Source organism: Rhinoderma darwinii, chromosome 5, assembly GCF_050947455.1.
Source record: "Rhinoderma darwinii isolate aRhiDar2 chromosome 5, aRhiDar2.hap1, whole genome shotgun sequence".
Classification (NCBI taxonomy): Eukaryota; Metazoa; Chordata; class Amphibia; order Anura; family Rhinodermatidae; genus Rhinoderma; species Rhinoderma darwinii.
Window position 1 is genome coordinate 136888092 of NC_134691.1, and position 20286 is coordinate 136908377.

The window sequence follows — 20286 nt, forward strand, 5'->3', positions numbered from 1 at the left end:
AATGTATTAAAATAGAATCCACGGACGTGACAATTTTAGGTTTAAGTGAAATCCTACAGTTAAAACGTAACATGTGATACGAATGCAACAAAGTAATCCTAAACCGGCTCAGTGGTTAGTCCTGCTGAATTGCTACACTGAGGCTCGAGTTTAAATCAGACCAAAGGAAAATCTACATGGAATCTGTACGTTCCCCCAACATTCAACATACCATCTGGGCAATGATAAGAGCATGGCAGACATTTCCGATAGAACAATGTCATAATACTAAATCAATCATCCACTACCTATTCTTTTTATGTAGAATTTAATTAAATTCTGAAAAAAAGCGCTGAACTACTTTAAAACTGAAGACACACCACATCTGTTCTCAGGAAGACTTAAAAAAGCATGCTGTCATATTTGAGGAATTCTCATTTACTTCTATTTAACTGCAGAGGAGGCATTGACCGCACAGTGGAAAAACAAAATAGGTATTTGCAGGTGTTTTACCGTAAGCATCATAAATCCTACTTTAGGAAACCTCAGACTATATGCAGGGTTTAAAAAAAGATGAGTCAAATGGTATTATAAAACATCATTCTGTGATATTTGTAACCAACATCACGTGGTGCATCAGGCTTGTGTATATGTGGCTACTGTTTCAACAGTCCCGGATTTAGCGGGACAGTCCCAGATCCTGTGCATGGTCTCGCTGTCCCAGGAGGCCTGCGGCATATCCCGGTTTCAACTGTATCTGCACCCTCAGGACCCAGATACAGTTGAATACAATGGTGGAGCAGGGAGCCGACACACAGTATAACGAGAGGCGCATCTTGGGCTGTCCGTGCACCACAATGTGAAATCTACGCCAGCTCATAGATTTCCGCTATAATTTACGCCAATTTGTGAAATAAATTATATTAAACCGGTTGGCCTCGCCCCTCCGGCTGTGCCTTAGGCGGGATTCACACGACCGGGTCCCGCCCGAGCCCGAGTGTCGGCCGGTAAAATCGGCCATTTTGCATAAAGTTTTGCATCCGTTCCGGGCCGGGCAGATATGGACAGTGACATCAGCGGCAACTCCTGAAGGGGAATCCCCAGGTGTTCGGGGATTCCGCTTCAGGAGTTTCCCCTGATGTCACTGCCCAGATATGGACAGAGACATCAAGCGCTCTGTCCAGGAGCGGAATCCCCGAAAACACGGGGATTCCGCTCCTTCAAGGAGCTAAAGTGGGGCTAGCACATAGCAGAGCGGGGAGATACCTCCCTGCTCTGCTATAGTGGCGTCGCTACAGTAGTAGCAGCCGCAGCAGCTGCTAGCGGCGCCATGGAAGGTGTCGCCGGGCCAGGGCGCTTTTAACAAGCAGGGGAAGGGAGCCAGCGCAGCGCTCCCTTCCACCTGCTGTACACGCCGGCCCTGCCACACAGTGTACAGTGTAGCCATTCGTCCGAATGGCATCAACTCCTCCTCCTCACATGCACTCTGCGCTGTGAGGAGGAGGAGATAGAGCGCAAGCCACGGAAAACCCAGCCATCACTCGGGACACATTCCGGTGATGGCCGTGTATTACCCGGCCCCATAGACTTCTATGGGAGCCGGGCGGCCGGTTTTCCCGGCCGTCAAAAAAATCGGTCGTGTGAATAGCCCCATTAGGGGTCTATTATTCCTAATGCAGCCGGGTGCCGGCCGATTTATGAATGGCCGGCACCCGGACGGGAAACCCTGTCGTGTGAATGAGGCCTAATCCTCCTTTTTAGAATAATGGTGAGAGTGGCAGAACATAAAAGAAAGCTACAAAGCTTTGCGCAAAACAGGCATGTGCTATTTTTTTCCGCCAGAAGACTGGCATAAATCGGATAACAAATCTCCCTCATTGTCCTTGTAACAATTTGTTGTGAACGTGCAAAAACGCAGATTCAAAAAACAGACCAAACTATGGTTGTAAAAGTGGGTGTAAATTCTATTATATACAGATACTGTGTATAGAAAAAAATTGGATTGCTTATTTAAATACGGATATACAGAGATAAATATGAAGTATAAACTACAATTGTGTGAATGAGTCCTTATTGTATATTATACAGGTCTATGCCTGCGTTGTACTTGGCATTTTTATTTTTCCTGATCTACAATGTCTGCATTATTTTATTTATATCTTGTCACTGCCTAGATCACAGCATCGCCAACAAGAATAAAACCCTCATATCTCCTCTTGCTTTGAACATTGCAATGATCTGATTGGCTAAGAAAACAATGTTCCAAACCGGGAAGCAAAACATGATGATTAGTTGCAGCCCGGTGCTCAGGATTTACTGAAATGCACCTCCACAACAAAATAAAATGAGTTTACCCAGAAAGCAGTACATCATTCTCAACCTGAAGTAGCACAAAATGGAAAATAAAAAAATCGGAATGATCCCGCTACACAGCATAAAACAACATTGTCAGTACCACATAGGTGAAAACCTAAAGCTAGTTCACATTTTGTGGATAAAATCAATCATTATAGTTTATGAAAACAAAATGGATATTGAGATTTTCCGGCAATTTTACCAAGCGAAGAAATCTGTGCCTGCGAGGAATCAAAAACGTGCAGGTGTGAGAATGGAAAGGCCAATAAGCAATGTGGAAAATTTACCATGACACGTATCAGGTTTGAGATTATGGTTTACATCCGTCTTAGACCGGTCTTCAGTGAAACTACTGTATATTTCATGCTCCGGAGAGGACGAAGGATGGAGTCAACAGGATGAAAAATGTGCAGGTTCAGACAATTTGAAAAGCTCACTGGTACTGAAAGGGCCATTTAATTTATCAATGGATGCTGGCTTTAGACTTTCAGCCCAGACGACTGCAGTGGTTCATCGTTTACCTTCTACATCCAGAACAATGCTGCCGGTACTACGCACCAGGTGACCGTCTGTTTACTCACATAATGCGTTCGCGATGTATTATCACCTAGCAGTACATAAAAAAAACGGGATTTAATTTGTAAGTAGAACAAACCTTCACACGTGTTTAACCCCTTAAAGATCAAGCCATGTTTTTCTTTTTTCCCCCTTTGCTTCCCGGCGCTCATAACTTTTTTAATTTTTTGATCGATGTAGAGCTATGAGACTTTGACTTTTGTGGGTCGAATTGTACTTTATGTAGGTGAAATTTTTGGGTGTATATATATTATCGTTTCATGTAGATACATTTTTATTTTGGCAAAAATGGCCCAAATAAAAGTTAGTTCCACTGCCTGTTTTTTTTTTTTAAAGCATACACAGATCATCATAAATGATTCTATAAGCTTGTTGTGCAGGTTGATACGGTCATAACAATACCAAATATGTATATGTTATTTTCTGTTTTGGGACTTCTATTTAATAATTTTTGTCAAAATTGTGCATTCGTGTGTATTTCTTTTACGGATTTTTGTTTTAACATTACTTTTTTATTAATTTTACTTTTTTTTATCTCATAGAGGGATTTTTAATTTTTATTTACATACCAAAGTATGCCCTAACAACAGGAAATATTGTCAGACAGCCTTGGGGTCCTTCAATGAACACTGGGCTGTCTGCCCATATAAGGTATGTTCCTCGATTGCATCACAGGGATTCCCTGTGACGCGATAAAAAAAGAAAAAAGAAGAGGTCACAGGAAGAAGCGTTGACGTCAGCATTCCAAAAATGCTTAATATTTTTATTGCCCCATACTACAAACACCAGCAATGTTTCGGCTCTAAGTGAGCCTATTTCAAGCTATGAAAATATTCGCTTTATTGGAATGCTGATGTCATTGCTTCTTATTTCTGTGAATCCTTGACTGGGCTGGAGATGGCCCATATAATTTTTCTCTAAGATGAGGAAAATTGGCTTTCGACTTCTGGGGTTTTTGCCTTCCTCTTGATCAACATTGCAGAATAATGGGGTTTTCACACATGGCTTTTCCATTTTGGCCTAGTTTTTGTTAAATCTATAATAACAGAGTGTAATTTGTTATGTGTTGTTGTTGTTCATATGAGGTTGTATTTACCTTATTTTTAAGACCTTCTAAGGACCAGATGTTTTTTTCTTATTATGTCCTGACACGTGAAACCATAGAATTCAAATAGGGTGTACTTTATTTTTCTCATGACTGTATATGGAACATATGATTCTTTAATTATTGGTCCAAAGACATAGAACAACAGCATAGATAGATGCTCCTTAACCCCTTAGCGACAGCTGCCGTACATATACAGCTAATGTGCACTCTAAGGGCTTATCTACTTATGTACGATGCTAGGAGTCCCTGCCTCGCTGCAGGACAACTGTCCCGTACTGAAAACAGGATTACAGTACGAGACAGTAGTTCCACGGAGAGGCAGGGACTCCTAGCATCTTACATAACTATGATGCTAGGAGCCCGACTCCCTGCAGTGTGTTCGGTCCGGTACTTGCGGCCGAAATACGTCCGTCAATTACGGACGTAATTAGTGTGTGTGCACATACCCTAACAGTATGGCGCGAGCACAGGAGTGAATCCACACCATATGCAGTGGGTGCCGGCCTTTTGTTTTTTTTATAGGGGCTGATACCTTCCTGCAAAGGTCTGGATCGGAGACGACTACGTTCCAGGCTGTTTAACCCATTAGAAGTCACAGTAAATAGCGACCCTGACATCTTAGCGGTTAGAAAGAGAGATTAAGTAAATTCTTCAGTTATTGTAAACAATACATTCCACAACTCAATAGCATCATGGCCCATCATTGGCAATCAAAAGGGGACAATATTTTATTCCTCTATTATTTTACTTGCTAATTAGATACCAAACTAAGTGACTACACGAGACAGATATAATATATCGGTTTTAGTAGTCCACCATGCCACAAATAGATCCCTCAAAATAATAAAGAGCTGCAGTAGGGCAACTACAAATCTACTTTCCTTATTGCATTTATACAACAAACTTTCACTAGGACATAGGAGCAGAGCTGCTCAGAAGGAAATTGTGACCAATTACTAGTTTTGTAGACTAGATCTGCCTCTGCTTAAGAAAAAAAATAGTCCATGAACCTGGTCAAATTGAAAAATGCTCTAATGTCGTATTGGGTCATCTCACAAAAAGGCCATCTACACTATGGTTAAAAGGGGTCTTAAGTGACAAAGGGCAAATCAGAGACATACAATAGTTCTGTTCTTCCGATACGGTAGTTTTAGAAGTCTTGAGATAAAACGCACCAAGAGATTATCCAGGCATCATGTGATTTGGTTGGATAAAGCTGTTGCACATTCATCAATTTTGCCCAAATAAAAATGAGGCCGATGGAATCATTATGACATAATATAATAACATAAGAGACAGTTTGGATAATTCAAAATGAGACTAATAAGATGAACAAAATAAAACTTTTTAGATTGATGTATTATCAATTTCATCAATCTGCATGAACAAATTAACAAACTAGCGGTGGAATTGTATCATCGCAGAACAGGTTTCTCCATTAAAATAGTGACATGACTACTAGAATGCCTGCTCTTGATGGGATTGTGTTATCATACACTCACATTGTCAATGCTTTTAGTTACTTTTCCCTTCAAAATGATAGTTAATACCAATTCACAAATCTAAATGCTCTAGCTTTACAAAGCAAGTTTAATACATTTTTCCTCATTCCCTGCTGCACTTTGTGTTATCAGTCAGCTGAACAACAAAATCATCTCTTCAGCCAAAGCTCAAAGTACTGCGGAGAATGAAGCAGGAATATCAGCAGGCTGCGGAGACCATACTAACGCTATCAGTAACACGTCTCTTCTAATAACGCTCAGCCTGCTGACTTCATTACCTTCACTTTGTCTCTCCTGCCAGTTCTCCTTGACGTGTCAGCTCTAGAACCGCATCAGAATTCTACTGCTTCATGAACCTGTCTTCTACAAATCTATAGATATGTTTATTCTGCCAGCACAACATTTTTCTAAAAACTGAAGATATCAAGGAGCATTGTTCGGTTTCTCTTAGAGCAGCTGTTTGGCTGACATGGACATTCAATGCAAAATGTTTGGTGATGTTCACATCAAGTTTTTTGGCCTACATTTGACGTATATAAATCGGGAAAGCTCCCAATATATATACTTAATACGTAGGCTGTAACGAATGCCTAACAGTGCTATCCATCACCCATAGGCAACAATGGTAACCATTTAACCGATACGTCATTAATTCCCAATACCCATTTTTATGACATATCTCCTACTTTTTGGGTCATCAGTTTGCATGATAATAGGTTTTGTGTGTTTTTGTGTATGGCCTGGTAGGCACCCAGGATTTTGCTGTCCATGCTGTGTTTAGTGGCGGGCCATACCATTTTGTGCCCTTACTCTCCTTTTTTTTTTTTTTTTTTTAACTAATTGTTTACTTTTTATACAGATTTGGTGTAATAATAAAATCGGATTATATTTTTTGATAGATGGTTATGGCCATTCTTTCCGTTGAGGGGTTACACCTGAGCTTTTCGTCGGGGGAACCCACCAACGGAAAGGCAAACGGAAACCTTAGTTTCCGTTTGAATCACCATTGATCTCAATGGTGACGGAAACTTTGCTAATGGTTTCCGTTCGTCACCATTGTGAAAGGGTTCCGTTATTTTGATAGAATCAATAGCGCAGTCGACTGCATTATTGATTTAGTCAAAACAACGGAACCCTTTCACAGCGGTGACTAACGGAAACCATTAGCAAAGTTTCCGTCACATTGAGATCAATGGTGATGCAAACGGAAACCTTAGTTTCCGTTTGCCTTTCCGTTGAGTGGTTCCCCAGACGGATAGCTCAGATGGAACCCCTCAACGGAAAGCAACGCTGATGTGAACACAGCCTAAAGATGAAAGATCTATTAAAGGAAAAAGTATAAAATTGTGGATGAACAAGGCCACATTAGAAACAGATTTACAAAAACATACTATCTCGAGAGAGAGGAAGTCACTGGAGCTGATAAAAAATAAAAAAAACGACTCACTGAATGAAAAAAAATTCTAAAATTATTGACCTCTGAAAAGTTCAAACTCTTTGATAAGGCACTTGAGGAAGATTTCATTAAGTTGGAAAAAGAGACTCAGGACATTAAAATGAAAAAATTCCAGCGTGACCGGGGTGCTTTCAATAAAACAGAGTTTACCGCTGGCATAACAAAAGGAGTAGATCCAGGTCCCTCTCTTACTCCCTTTCTAGCGTCTCATTGGTGTCTGACGAAGGATGTGGAGATCATTTTTTAAATAGATGACGGTACTTTGTGAAAAAAGGAAAAACCAGACTGACAAAGAACAGGGGCAAGAGACAAAAGACACATTTAGGGTATGTTCACACGGAGAAATTTTGCAGGCAGAATTTGCCGCAAAATTCCACCTCCCATTCATTTCAGTGGGAGTCGGACGCTTCTTTTTCCCGCTAGCAGATTATTTTAGCTAGCGGGGAAAAGAAGCTCCCTGCTTCTGTCCAAACCTCCCATTAATGTCAATGGGAGGGAGGAATCTTGCTGCCATTGGCCGGAATAGTTCCGCAGCGGATTTTGCGGTGGGGCCCGCCACGCAAAATCCGTGTGAACTAGCTCTAAAAAGGTAATGAACTTGTCAACACATATCCCTAATGTAAGTCAGTTAGGGGTCATTAAAAAAAAAGAAGGCCTTACTTTTTCTCTGGCAGGGTAGTTTGATTACTTCAAAAGCTGTGAAAGACTTAGGGTATGTGCACACACACTAATTACGTCCGTAATTGACGGACGTATTTCGGCCGCAAGCACCGGACCGAACACACTGCAGGGAGCCGGGCTCCTAGCATCATACTTATGTACGACGCTAGGAGTCCCTGCCTCGTACTGTAATAATGTTTTCAGTATGGGACAGTTGTCCTGCAGTGAGGCAGGGACTTCTAGCATCGTACATAAGTATGATGCTAGGAGCCCGGCTCCCTGCACTGTGTTCGGTCCGGGACTTGCGGCCGAAATACGTCCGTCAATTACGGACGTAATTAGTGTGTGTGCACATACCCTTAAAGGTCTTTGCTCAAAAATTATTTAAAATATGTTTTCTGTTTTTAGCATGTCTAAAGATAGGGGTATATTTCCTTTCCCTGCGGAGCCGCAGGCTCCACAAGATCTCAAGTCCCTCCTACAACAGCAGGAGGTGGCACATAATTCTTAGGTTTCCTGTAGCTCGCCGATAGCAGCAGTTACCACCCTTGTCGGCATGTCCACCTGTAGATATATTTGTGTCTTTGGTCCAAATAAAAATTCAGTAGATCTCTGAATACTATGTTGACAGCAATCTTACTTAGGCACAAAGACTGGCAATTAAAGCATTTGGGGGACATGCATGATGTTGTTATTAACCCTACCAATAAGAGTGAAAATGTTGTGGTTTGGCAGATGTATGAGCGTGAAGCATTCTGTTATTTGAATTCTGCTCAACAAAATACAACTTTTGGCTAGAAGTGTAGAGGGACAAGTCAATAGCCCAAAAAGGTTTGAAGGTTTCATTACAAATTGTATTTACTATCTACGTTGTATTTACTATTTACTATCACAAAAATGGCACCAGTCCTCCGGGCTGAACTATTGTCTTGGGGATTGGTGGCCTGTGCGAGAACGTGTGTTTTGTAGATTTTTATATCCGAAAAGACTGTGGAAACTCTACCATCCTATGTACGAGACACTACTGACATCCTGAAAAGAATCAATGGGAGTACATTTTGAAAGTACCATGTACCTGGTGAACTGTGACGTGAAGTTCCTGTACACGTCTATATGCCATGACCATGGGACCCGTGCATCCAGGTAATTTTGGAAGTTACCAATATAAATGACCCACTTGTTAACTTTATCATGTGCTTATTGGAATTTTCTTTAACTCACAATTTTTTTTTTGTATTTAAGGACCATTTATTCCTACAGCTTCAGGGTACAGTCATGGGGGAGACTTGTGTGTCCTCTTATGCCAATCTGTTCCGGGGGCTGTGGGAGAGAGACGTAGCCAAGAATACAGTTGGAGATACAGCTGTGGTCAAAGGTATATAGACAATTTGCTTATTTGGCAGGGCACCAAATCTCAGCTGGATAGTTTTCTTTAGAGACTCAATTCCAATGAGATTAACATTTGTCTCACTTGGAAATATAGTCATTCGCAGGTGGATTTTCTGGATATTTGGATTGAAACAGATAAAAATTAACATCAACAAATGTGTTTAGGAAGGCCACCTCGACTAACTCTTTATTACATCTTGATTAGTCTCACTACCCTCAGGTCAAGTAGGAGCACAGTTGTATATTTTGAAACATGCCCCTGTAAAATTATCTACGTGGCTATGGCCATGAGAGAATTAAGGGTATATACCTCAAACATGTCAGCAGACAAAGAAAATTAAAATCCCTAGACATTTTTGAGCTTTCCAGGGTAGTAATTCAAGGGGCTTTAAGGTACGGATATCGATTGGGCCTACTTGGGAACCAGGGGTGTTGACATAAAGAGATTTATTTTACAAAAAGAAAGATGATGGATTACGTGGTTACAAGTGGTTCCATCTTTGGGGTTGAATAAGGTTGTTAAGAGTCAGGTCTTTTTTTCTATAAGATCTTGCACGATTTTATATCATATACTATGAGGTTCCATATCTTTATTGTTTTTGCCTTACTTATTTCTATATTCCTTGTTTGCAGTGTGATTCTGGTAGATCTCCTACCGATGTGATTTTTCAATATTATGAGATCTGGTTCCCAAATGGGTGTCTGACAACTTTTAAGTAGAAAATTAATGCCATTTGAGTTCTTTAAATGTAATAGTTTTAGTTTGTGGATAAGTAGTATTTTTGTGGAGTATTCTGGTATCTGATGGTACCACGATAAACTTTTTGGTTGGCGAGACATTAGTTTTTACATGTGTGTGTTTTTTGTCTTTTTTCTATTATTTTTTTTTTCACTTAATGTGTTGTAGTGTATTTATATAAATGGAGGTAAATATTACACATTCTAGTCTTTGCACATTACAAATACTGTATTTCTGCAGTATAATACATAGAATTATTTTTGTTGTCGCTATAACCTGTACCAATATGTTAAATCGCTTGGAATAACTATTAGTGGTATGCAGCTATAAGGATACATGCATACAAGAGATTTTATTTTTTTCAGATCTTATATCTATAATGAGCTGCATATTTTATTTGTTACCTATATAAGCACTGTATATCTACTATATTAAAGTATTAGTTTGCTGTATACAGATGTATTATCCGTACTATTTTCCATTAACAAGTACACAGCAAAAGTATACCTTCTTTTGCATTATCCCTCACTTCCGGAGTAAAACGTAGTGGTGTATGGTTTGCACTAATCTGTATTCAGTGGAGAACCTGATTGCAGTGGATCAAGTCCAACAATCCACTCAAAGTGCATGTACAAAAAATATATGTGAAATGGGGCTACACACTGTATCGTCCGAATAAAAGCTCAACACGCTTTCTCCATGAAAGTCTCTCACCATCCCCAATATCAAGGAGGTTAGATGTGGTAAGTGAAGTATCAGAACACACTATCTTTCGACTGCATGGTCTCTTTCCTTCACAAAGTGGTTCTGCAAAGGTTAAAAACAGATACACATAGCATAGACTGCAGCACGGGATAAAATCTTTCGATAATTTATTCCATATACTCACAAAGCGTCAAAGTAAAGAACGCTCAAAAGTTTTAAAATCTCCACGTTGCACGCCAAGCCTTTCTTGCCGACTTTTAGCCGGACATTTTTTTTTAATCTACCCCCTATATTCAGTATAGCAGTCCTATATATTACATTATTAATCATGTAGGGGTGTAAAACTAATAAGATATGATTTCTGATGCCAAAACCCAAATTTTTTGGACGGATATGTGAAAATGCATTTCAAACTCCACATTGTAAACTGGCATCATTTATTCATGCAGCCAAGCTTTTGTTCCGGTCTCCTGTCCCTTAGAAAAGCCAGCCCGGCAACAACAACTCTAATTGGTGCCTAGAGTGAACTTCCTAAATAAGAGCCTGTTCAATAGTTTTTTAGGCTAAATACTAAATTGCGTACACATTTGTCTTTGCCTGGGAATATAGGCGAATTCTCGCTCTTCTGAAAACACTGTAGTATTTAAAAACTGCTTTTGATTTTTGTTTTTTTTAATATATTTTTTTTTTTTAAATTTTTTTTTTTTTAGAGCTAACATGGTGAATGTTAAGGTCTGCATTTTAGAGACTGGAAATTAACTTATTCAGCTTGTACACCCTGGTGTGTAAAGTAGTTGAATCTTGGTTATTTCCACATATTTATTTTATTTAAAAAAAAAGCTGATATTTGGCAGTTGGCACCATGAGGATAAGGTGCCGGCTTATGGAGACAATCTAGAGATATGTGTAACATAATTTCTATAAATTAGGTTGTGTTCACATCAGCGTCGCTTTCCGTTGAGGGTTCCATCTGAGATTTCCATCGGGGGAACCCCTCAACGGAGAGGCAAACGGAAACCTTCCGTTTGAATCACCATTGATCTCAATGGTGACAGAAACTCTGCTAGTGATTTCCGTTCGTCACCGTTGTGAAAGGGTTCCGTTGTTTTGAAGGAATCATATAGCGCAGTCGACTGCGCTATTGATTGCAAGAGTCGCTCTTTGTTCTGGTTCATAGTGGGGGACTTCTACTCTATGATGTCCATATGCCCTAATAGGACATATCGACAGGGGTTGTCTTCACGAGACGCCTTTAAGCCCTAGCCCTGTTTTGGCAATATTTAGCATACAGCACACTTTTACTACTTGTTCATAATATCTATGTGAACTGAGCCACAAAAATAATGGAGAAGAGGGTCATGGTAGCAACAGTTCCCAATTACCCAATTCATTTGTTTATACACAATAACTCGGGAAGCACTAAGTTTTAAATACTGCCTAGACACCAACTCCGCTATGTTAAAAGGACATGTTAATATGGACGGTACAGTGGTCTCAAGTTACAATATTTCCAACATACAATGCCGCAAACCAATCTGATACCTCGATTACTAAAGTGCATGCACAGGTTGGCTGTCTATTAGCGCCTCTCTACAGTACTACATGTTCTGTACTGCCCTTTATACCTCTGTCAGGATGGGCTGCTCCTTCAGACACCAGCTGAGGGGAGCACCATTTAATTTTTATGCTACACCCTACCCTGATGAAGCTCTTGTTTTGAACACAAAAATAGGCAGTTCACGCAGTGTTTTTCAACGCTGATTTTGACGCGGAAACTGCCTCAGTATGAGAGCCAAGAAAGGCACCCAGTGATTTCAACGAGAGGCAGAGGCATTTTTTTCCCGGGTGGTTTTTGGCAGCTCGTAGGAAAAGAAAAAAAAGCGAAAGTCTTTCTGCGGTTTCCGCCTCCGACCTTTCATTGAAATCAATGGGAGGCAGAAAATACCCGAAGCGCTCGTTTGAAGTGGTTTTTGCCACAGTTTTTGACCCAAAAATACGATCACAGTTTTTGCATTAGTTTCATATAGACATCAAAATTACAGAAGGAACTTTGAAGCAGATTTTTTCTGCCTGACAAAAAACACTGTGCGAATTTCCCCAAACTAATGTGCAGCTTTCAGCAGCGCTTTCTAAATTTTATACGCAAGGACTTGTTTTATCTGTATTACGTATAAGCTTAAATTTTCCTAAATCTTAATTTTCACTACTTCAATTACTAGTTTTCCATATAGTTATGGTGTCAAGCTACAAATATATTCAACTACTGTAAAGGATCTGCCAGGAACTGCTTCAGGGTTAACTCCCAGAATTAATCAGTCAACACCTGAGTGTACATCCCTGAGACAGACACCAGCTTCCTCCACTCAGGCTGGCAGGCTTAGGAGTGGGAGAGCCTATCGCAACCTGGCCAGACTCAGCTAGCTCCCGCCCTCGGTCTATTTAAGCCTGCTCTTCCTGTCCATCTGTGCTTGTGATTTCTTTCCTTGAGGTTTCCTGGCCCAGCTACAGCTCCTGCTACTTTTTGATCCTGCTCCATACAGACCCTGGCTTACCGACTACTCTTCTGCTTTTCGCTTTGTACCTCGCACTCTCCTGGCTTGACTCGGCTCGTTCACTACTCTGTTGCTCACGGTGTTTCCGCGAGCAACTGCCCATTTCCCTTGCTTGTGTTCCCTTGTTTGTTTGTCGTGTTTGTCATGCACTTACTGAGCGCAGGGACCGCCGCCCAGTTGTACCCCGTCGTCTAGGGCGGGTCGTTGCAAGTAGGCAGGGACAGAGTGGCGGGTAGATTAGGGCTCACATGTCCGTTTCCCTACCCCCCCCCCACCATTACAAATTCACAAGCCCTATACCTAGTCTACCCTGGTCCCTGACACCATTATGGAACCCCGTGAAACCCTGGCTCAGCAAATGCAGGGTCTCTCCCTACAGGTCCAGGCCCTGGCTCAGAGGGTCAACCAGCCTGATGCTACCTTGGTAGTTCCCCTCACCGCACCCCTTGAACCCCACCTCAAGTTGCCCGACCGGTTCTCAGGTGACCGGAGGGCTTTTCTCTCCTTTCGGGAGAGTTGTAAGCTTTACTTTCGCTTAAAGCCTCACTCCTCAGGTTCTGAGAGCCAGCGGGTGGGTATAATTATGTCCCGGCTCCAGGAAGGGCCCCAAGAGTGGGCCTTCTCCTTGGCTCCTGGCGCCCCTGAACTTTCCTCCGTTGATTGTTTCTTTTCTGCCCTCGGACTTATTTATGACGAGACTGACAGAACTGCCTTTGCCGAGAGTCAGCTGGTGACCTTACGTCAGGGTAAGAGACCTGTTGAGGAGTATTGCTCTGACTTTCGGAAGTGGTGCGTAGCTTCTCGGTGGAATGACCCTGCCTTAAGGTGCCAGTTTAGGTTGGGTCTGTCGAACGCCCTGAAAGACCTGCTAGTTAGCTATCCCTCTTCTGACTCCCTAGACCAGGTTATGGCTTTAGTGGTACGACTTGACCGACGTCTCAGGGAACGACAACGTGAACGTTTATGTGTTTTTTCCTCCGACTCCCCCATGATGCCTCCCGAAGTCCCGTTGCTTCGTTTGTCCCCTAAAGACTCAGAAATACCTATGCAACTCGGGGCCTCCGTGTCCCCTCAACAACGTAGAGAATTCCGCAGGAAGAATGGTCTCTGCTTCTACTGTGGGGATGTCAAGCATCAAGTAAACAACTGTCCCAAGCGTAAGAATGCTGCCAGAGAGCTCCCGCGTCTAAGTGATCATCGGGGAGGTCACTTGGGCGCACAGGTATTTCCCGTAAATATGAAACGTACTAAGATATTGCTTCCCTTTCAGGTCTCGTTTGGTGGTAGGTCTGCTACCGGCAGTGCCTTCGTGGATTCAGGGTCATCTACTAATATCATGTCTGTGGAATTTGCTATGTCTCTTGCTATGCCTCTGATTGATTTGCCTAAACCTGTTCCGGTAGTGGGTATCGACTCCACTCCTCTTGCTAATGGTTATTTTACACAGCATACCCCTGTTTTTGAACTCCTTGTTGGCTCCATGCATTTGGAGCAGTGCTCTGTACTATTGATGCAGGGATTATCGTACGATTTGGTTCTAGGTCTTCCCTGGTTGCAGTTGCATAATCCCACGTTTGACTGGAATACTGGGGAGCTAACCAAATGGGGTAATGAATGTTGTACGTCATGTTTTTCTGTTAATTCTATTTCTCCCCCTAAGGAGGTGAATACGCTACCCGAGTTTGTTCAGGACTTCGCTGATGTTTTCTCTAAAGAGGCCTCCGAAGTATTACCGCCTCATAGAGAATACGATTGCGCTATCGAATTGGTACCAGGAGCTAAGCTTCCTAAGGGTAGAATATTTAACCTTTCCTGTCCCGAACGTGAAGCCATGAGGGAGTATATCCAGGAATCCCTGGCCAAGGGTTACATTCGTCCCTCTTCTTCTCCGGTAGGTGCTGGCTTCTTCTTCGTAGGGAAGAAGGATGGGGGTCTTAGGCCATGCATTGACTACCGTGGCCTGAATAAGGTCACGGTAAGGAACCAGTATCCCCTTCCTTTGATTCCTGATCTCTTTAATCAGGTTCAGGGGGCCCAATGGTTCTCTAAATTGGATCTACGGGGGGCGTATAACCTTATTCGCATCAAAGAGGGGGATGAGTGGAAGACTGCGTTTAACACGCCCGAAGGCCATTTCGAATACCTCGTCATGCCCTTTGGGTTGTGCAATGCCCCTGCGGTCTTCCAGAACTTCATAAATGAGATTTTGAGAAATTACCTGGGGATATTTCTTGTAGTGTACCTTGATGACATATTGGTGTTTTCCAGGGACTGGTCCTCCCACATAGAGCATGTCAGGAAAGTGCTCCAGGTCCTTCGAGAAAACAAACTGTTTGCCAAAATCGAAAAATGTGTATTTGGGGTACAGGAGATACCATTTTTAGGTCAAATCCTCACTCCTCATGAATTCCGCATGGACCCTGCCAAGGTTCAGGCTGTGGCTGAATGGGTCCAACCTGCCTCCCTGAAAGCGCTACAGTGTTTTTTGGGGTTCGCTAACTATTACAGGAGATTTATTGCTAACTTCTCGGTCGTCGCTAAGCCTCTTACGGACCTCACTCGCAAGGGTGCTGATGTCCTCCATTGGCCCCCTGAGGCCGTCCAGGCTTTTGAGACCCTCAAGAACTGCTTTATCTTGGCCCCCGTGCTGGTTCAGCCCAACCAAAGGGAGCCATTTATTGTGGAGGTTGACGCGTCCGAGGTGGGAGTGGGGGCCGTCTTGTCCCAGGGTACCAGCTCCCTCACCCATCTCCGCCCCTGTGCTTACTTTTCTAGGAAGTTTTCGCCCACGGAGTGTAACTATGATATTGGCAACCGCGAACTTTTAGCCATTAAATGGGCATTTGAAGAGTGGCGCCACTTCCTGGAGGGGGCTAGGCACCAGGTAACGGTCCTTACCGACCACAAGAATCTGGTTTTCCTAGAATCTGCCCGGAGGCTAAACCCGAGACAAGCTCGATGGGCGTTGTTTTTTACCAGATTCAATTTTTTGGTTACCTATAGGGCCGGGTCTAAAAATATTAAGGCGGATGCACTGTCGCGTAGCTTCATGGCCAGCCCTCCTTCGGAGGAAGATCCTGTTTGTATTTTGCCTCCAGGTATAGTCATTTCCTCTATCGAGTCCGATTTAGTCTCTGAAATTGCTGCTGATCAAGGTTCAGCTCCTGGGAACCTTCCTGAGAACAAGCTGTTTGTTCCCCTGCAATTCCGGCTAAGGGTACTTAGGGAAAATCACGACTCCGCACTATCTGGCCATCCAGGCATCCTGGGTACCAAACACCTCATTACCAGAAATTATTGGTGGCCTGGTTTGCCTAAAGACGTTAAGGCCTACGTCGCCGCCTGTGAGGTTTGTGCCAGGTCCAAGACTCCCAGGTCCCGACCAGCGGGCTTACTGCGTTCGTTGCCCATTCCCCAGAGACCTTGGACACATATCTCCATGGATTTTATCACCGATTTGCCTCCATCCCAAGGCAAGTCGGTGGTGTGGGTGGTGGTAGACCGCTTCAGTAAAATGTGCCACTTTGTGCCCCTCAAGAAACTACCCAACGCCAAGACGTTGGCTACCTTGTTTATCAAACACATCCTGCGTCTCCATGGGGTCCCCGTCAATATTGTTTCTGACAGAGGGGTACAATTTGTTTCATTGTTTTGGAGAGCCTTCTGTAATAAGTTGGGGATTGATCTGTCCTTCTCCTCTGCCTTCCATCCTGAAACCAATGGCCAAACGGAGAGGACTAATCAGTCTCTAGAACAATACTTAAGATGTTTTGTCTCTGACTGTCAATTTGATTGGGTTTCTTTCATTCCCCTCGCCGAATTTTCCCTTAATAACCGGGTCAGTAACTCGTCAGGGGTCTCTCCCTTTTTCTGTAATTTTGGGTTTAATCCACGGTTCTCCTCCGTTTCACCTGGTTGTTCCAACAATCCTGAGGTGGAGGTCGTTCATCGGGATCTGTGCACAGTCTGGGCCCAGGTTCAGAAGAACCTAGAGGCGTCCCAGAGCATACAGAAGGCTCAGGCCGATAGAAGACGTTCTGCTAACCCCCTGTTTGTGGTCGGGGATCTGGTGTGGTTGTCATCCAGGAACTTGCGTCTCAAGGTTCCGTCCAAAAAGTTTGCTCCCCGGTTTATTGGGCCGTATAAGGTCATTGAGGTCCTCAGTCCTGTCTCTTTCCGGCTGGAGTTACCCCCGTCTTTTCGTATACACAACGTGTTTCATGCCTCCCTCCTGAAACGCTGCTCCCCGTCCTTGGCCCCCTCGAGGAAACCTCCTGTTCCCGTCCTCACCCCTGAGGGGGTGGAATTTGAGGTGGCCAGGATCGTGGACAGCAAGATGGTCCAAGGCTCCCTCCAGTACCTGGTCCATTGGAGAGGATACGGGCCCGAGGAGAGGACTTGGGTACCCGCCCGGGATGTTCACGCTGGGGTATTGGTCAGGAGGTTCCACCTGCGTTTCCCCAGTAAGCCAGGTCCACTTAGAAAGGGTCCGGTGGCCCCTCATAAAAGGGGGGGTACTGTAAAGGATCTGCCAGGCACTGCTTCAGGGTTAACTCCCAGAATTAATCAGTCAACACCTGAGTGTACATCCCTGAGACAGACACCAGCTTCCTCCACTCAGGCTGGCAGGCTTAGGAGTGGGAGAGCCTATCGCAACCTGGCCAGACTCAGCTAGCTCCCGCCCTCGGTCTATTTAAGCCTGCTCTTCCTGTCCATCTGTGCTTGTGATTTCTTTCCTTGAGGTTTCCTGGCCCAGCTACAGCTCCTGCTACTTTTTGATCCTGCTCCATACAGACCCTGGCTTACCGACTACTCTTCTGCTTTTCGCTTTGTACCTCGCACTCTCCTGGCTTGACTCGGCTCGTTCACTACTCTGTTGCTCACGGTGTTTCCGCGAGCAACTGCCCATTTCCCTTGCTTGTGTTCCCTTGTTTGTTTGTCGTGTTTGTCATGCACTTACTGAGCGCAGGGACCGCCGCCCAGTTGTACCCCGTCGTCTAGGGCGGGTCGTTGCAAGTAGGCAGGGACAGAGTGGCGGGTAGATTAGGGCTCACTTGTCCGTTTCCCTACCCCCCCCCACCATTACAACTACAATGGTCATCCCGAAACAAATTAATATTGTAAACTTTTACTCTACTCCACAAAATTCTTATAATCTATCCACTTTGGATGGATAAGCAGTCCAGCTTATAAACCATAACATCAAGCGGACAGTTTTTATGGCCAGGAAAACTAATGTTTCCGAATAAAAGAATTTATTGAACACTAAAATATATATGAATAATTCTGAAATTTATATTTGAAAAGTTGTCATTATAGAAATACGGCTTATCACCCTTTACAGTATTCTAAATGAACAGCAAGCAACTGCTGGTGAAGAAGAGATAACTGAGAAGAGGAAGAGTATAGTATATCTCTTTATGTCATAAAGGGACAATAAGCTGAAAGGATCATAAAAAAAAGTTAAGCAGTATGTGGAAAAATATCTGCAGACTAAAATTAAAGCCACTTCCAGTGTTAAGAAATTTACTTTTCCAGGGCAATGATTTTTTTTTTCCACAGCTTCAGATGGACATTGGTAAGTACTATCTCTAGGGTAATCTACCTCCAAAACGAGCAAATATCTATTAAAAGTTAAATATTATAAATCACAAAAAAAAAAAAAAAAGTTTTTTTTTTATTATTTTACGTAATATGTGTCATATCTGACGATTATTTGCGGTGTTGTACTACATGTTTGTATTGTATTGCACTTGAGCTTTCGTAAGAAATACAGAAAAAGATTTTATTCACAGAGCGGCTATCGCCTGAATCTGAAGCAGCACAAACATCTCTCAGGAATTGGCTCTGCTATAAAGCAGTCTTTGGATAAGATTTAGGATGCCTCCAAGCTGCAAAAACATGTAAATGAAGTACGTATATCAGGACAATATCTGCATTCTGGTGGTAATCTGTTCCCAGAATCCTCTGCTGTTTATTTTCCCTGTTGGTGGGCACGTTGGTGAAACGAATGGAAAAGGAACAAGCCCCTTACTTTAGAAAGTGACACACCCAAAACAGCAGTTCTGTGCCTCACTTGTGAGCAGCGGGTGAGACCGAGGACTCAACGTGAGGAAAATATCCCTGACAATTGCTAATTTTTATATTTTCCAGTTAACATACTATTCCATTAGAATCCCCTATGACACATGCCCTGGAAGAAAAAAATACCTCTGACTGTAAGACACGGACTATACAGTATTAGTGTGGAATTCTAATAAGTCAGCACTCATGCTCTTGGGGTGAATGAAGAGGGCAGTGCACCATGTCATGACATTTGGACAGCTATTTGCTGATCACTCTCACATTCCTGTGTAGGAGGGACTTTCCGTCTGCTACTTCCTTGTGCGATACAATATCTATATACAAAAAGGAAAAAAAACACTACTCTCGCTCTCCCCTAAAATAAATATTTATGTGCCGCTTGTATAGAGAATCATAATTTTACAGTTCTTGTTTATTTATGGAAATGTCCATTCATTATATAGTCCGCTTAATGGTGCTTACTAAATGAGGTTTTGCTTCACTGTGTGACCTCAACATATTTTTTAACCATGCAAGGAAATCTGTACATTGCACAGGGTAGAGAACATAGCATCTACTGTAATACTCAGCAGACATATAATGGCTCTCCGATATAAGGAGCACACAAATGTTTACTTGGTCTGTTCTACAGAAGCTAGATCTGATGCAAAGATGAACTGTATGATGAAACAAAGATCTTTTTGTTAAGGGTAAAAACTCAATTAGCACAGCTGAAATACCAGTAATAGAAATATCAAAAGAAGTTCTATTCGATTTGAGACTGCTGCCACGCTGAGTAGTAGCCAGGGTTCACCTCACCCAGGGCAAATTTTTGGCCAAATAGCCTGGCCAAGGCAGAGCGGCTTGTTAAGGCGCTCCTGGCACACAGCACACAGAGCACATGCCCCGTGTAACGTCCGTGGTCGCTGACCACGAACTCCTTCCGTCCAGTCGACGCCCTTCTCTCAAGAGATGTCTGCACATACGGCCATCCTGCTCCACAGTGACCACCAGGATGCGCTCACAAGCTCAGCCCAGACTTAAGAAGCCAGAGCGCACGCATGTTGGTGATTGAGCCAATTGCTCCAGAGCACCCTGGGCTATAAGAAGTTCCCAGCCCCATCCTCCCATGCCTGAGCTTTGTTGTTGTATTCCAAGTCTGTCTTGCAAATGGTCCCCTAGTGTTTCCTGCTCCCAGTGTT

General features: G+C 43.1%; 1 protein-coding gene across 5 annotated transcripts in view; it reads right to left on the reverse strand.

The window, feature by feature from the left end:
* The window catches only part of CARMIL1 (capping protein regulator and myosin 1 linker 1), a 489111-nt gene that overhangs the window by 159231 nt on the left and 309594 nt on the right, over window positions 1–20286 (reverse strand). The window lies entirely within an intron of this gene.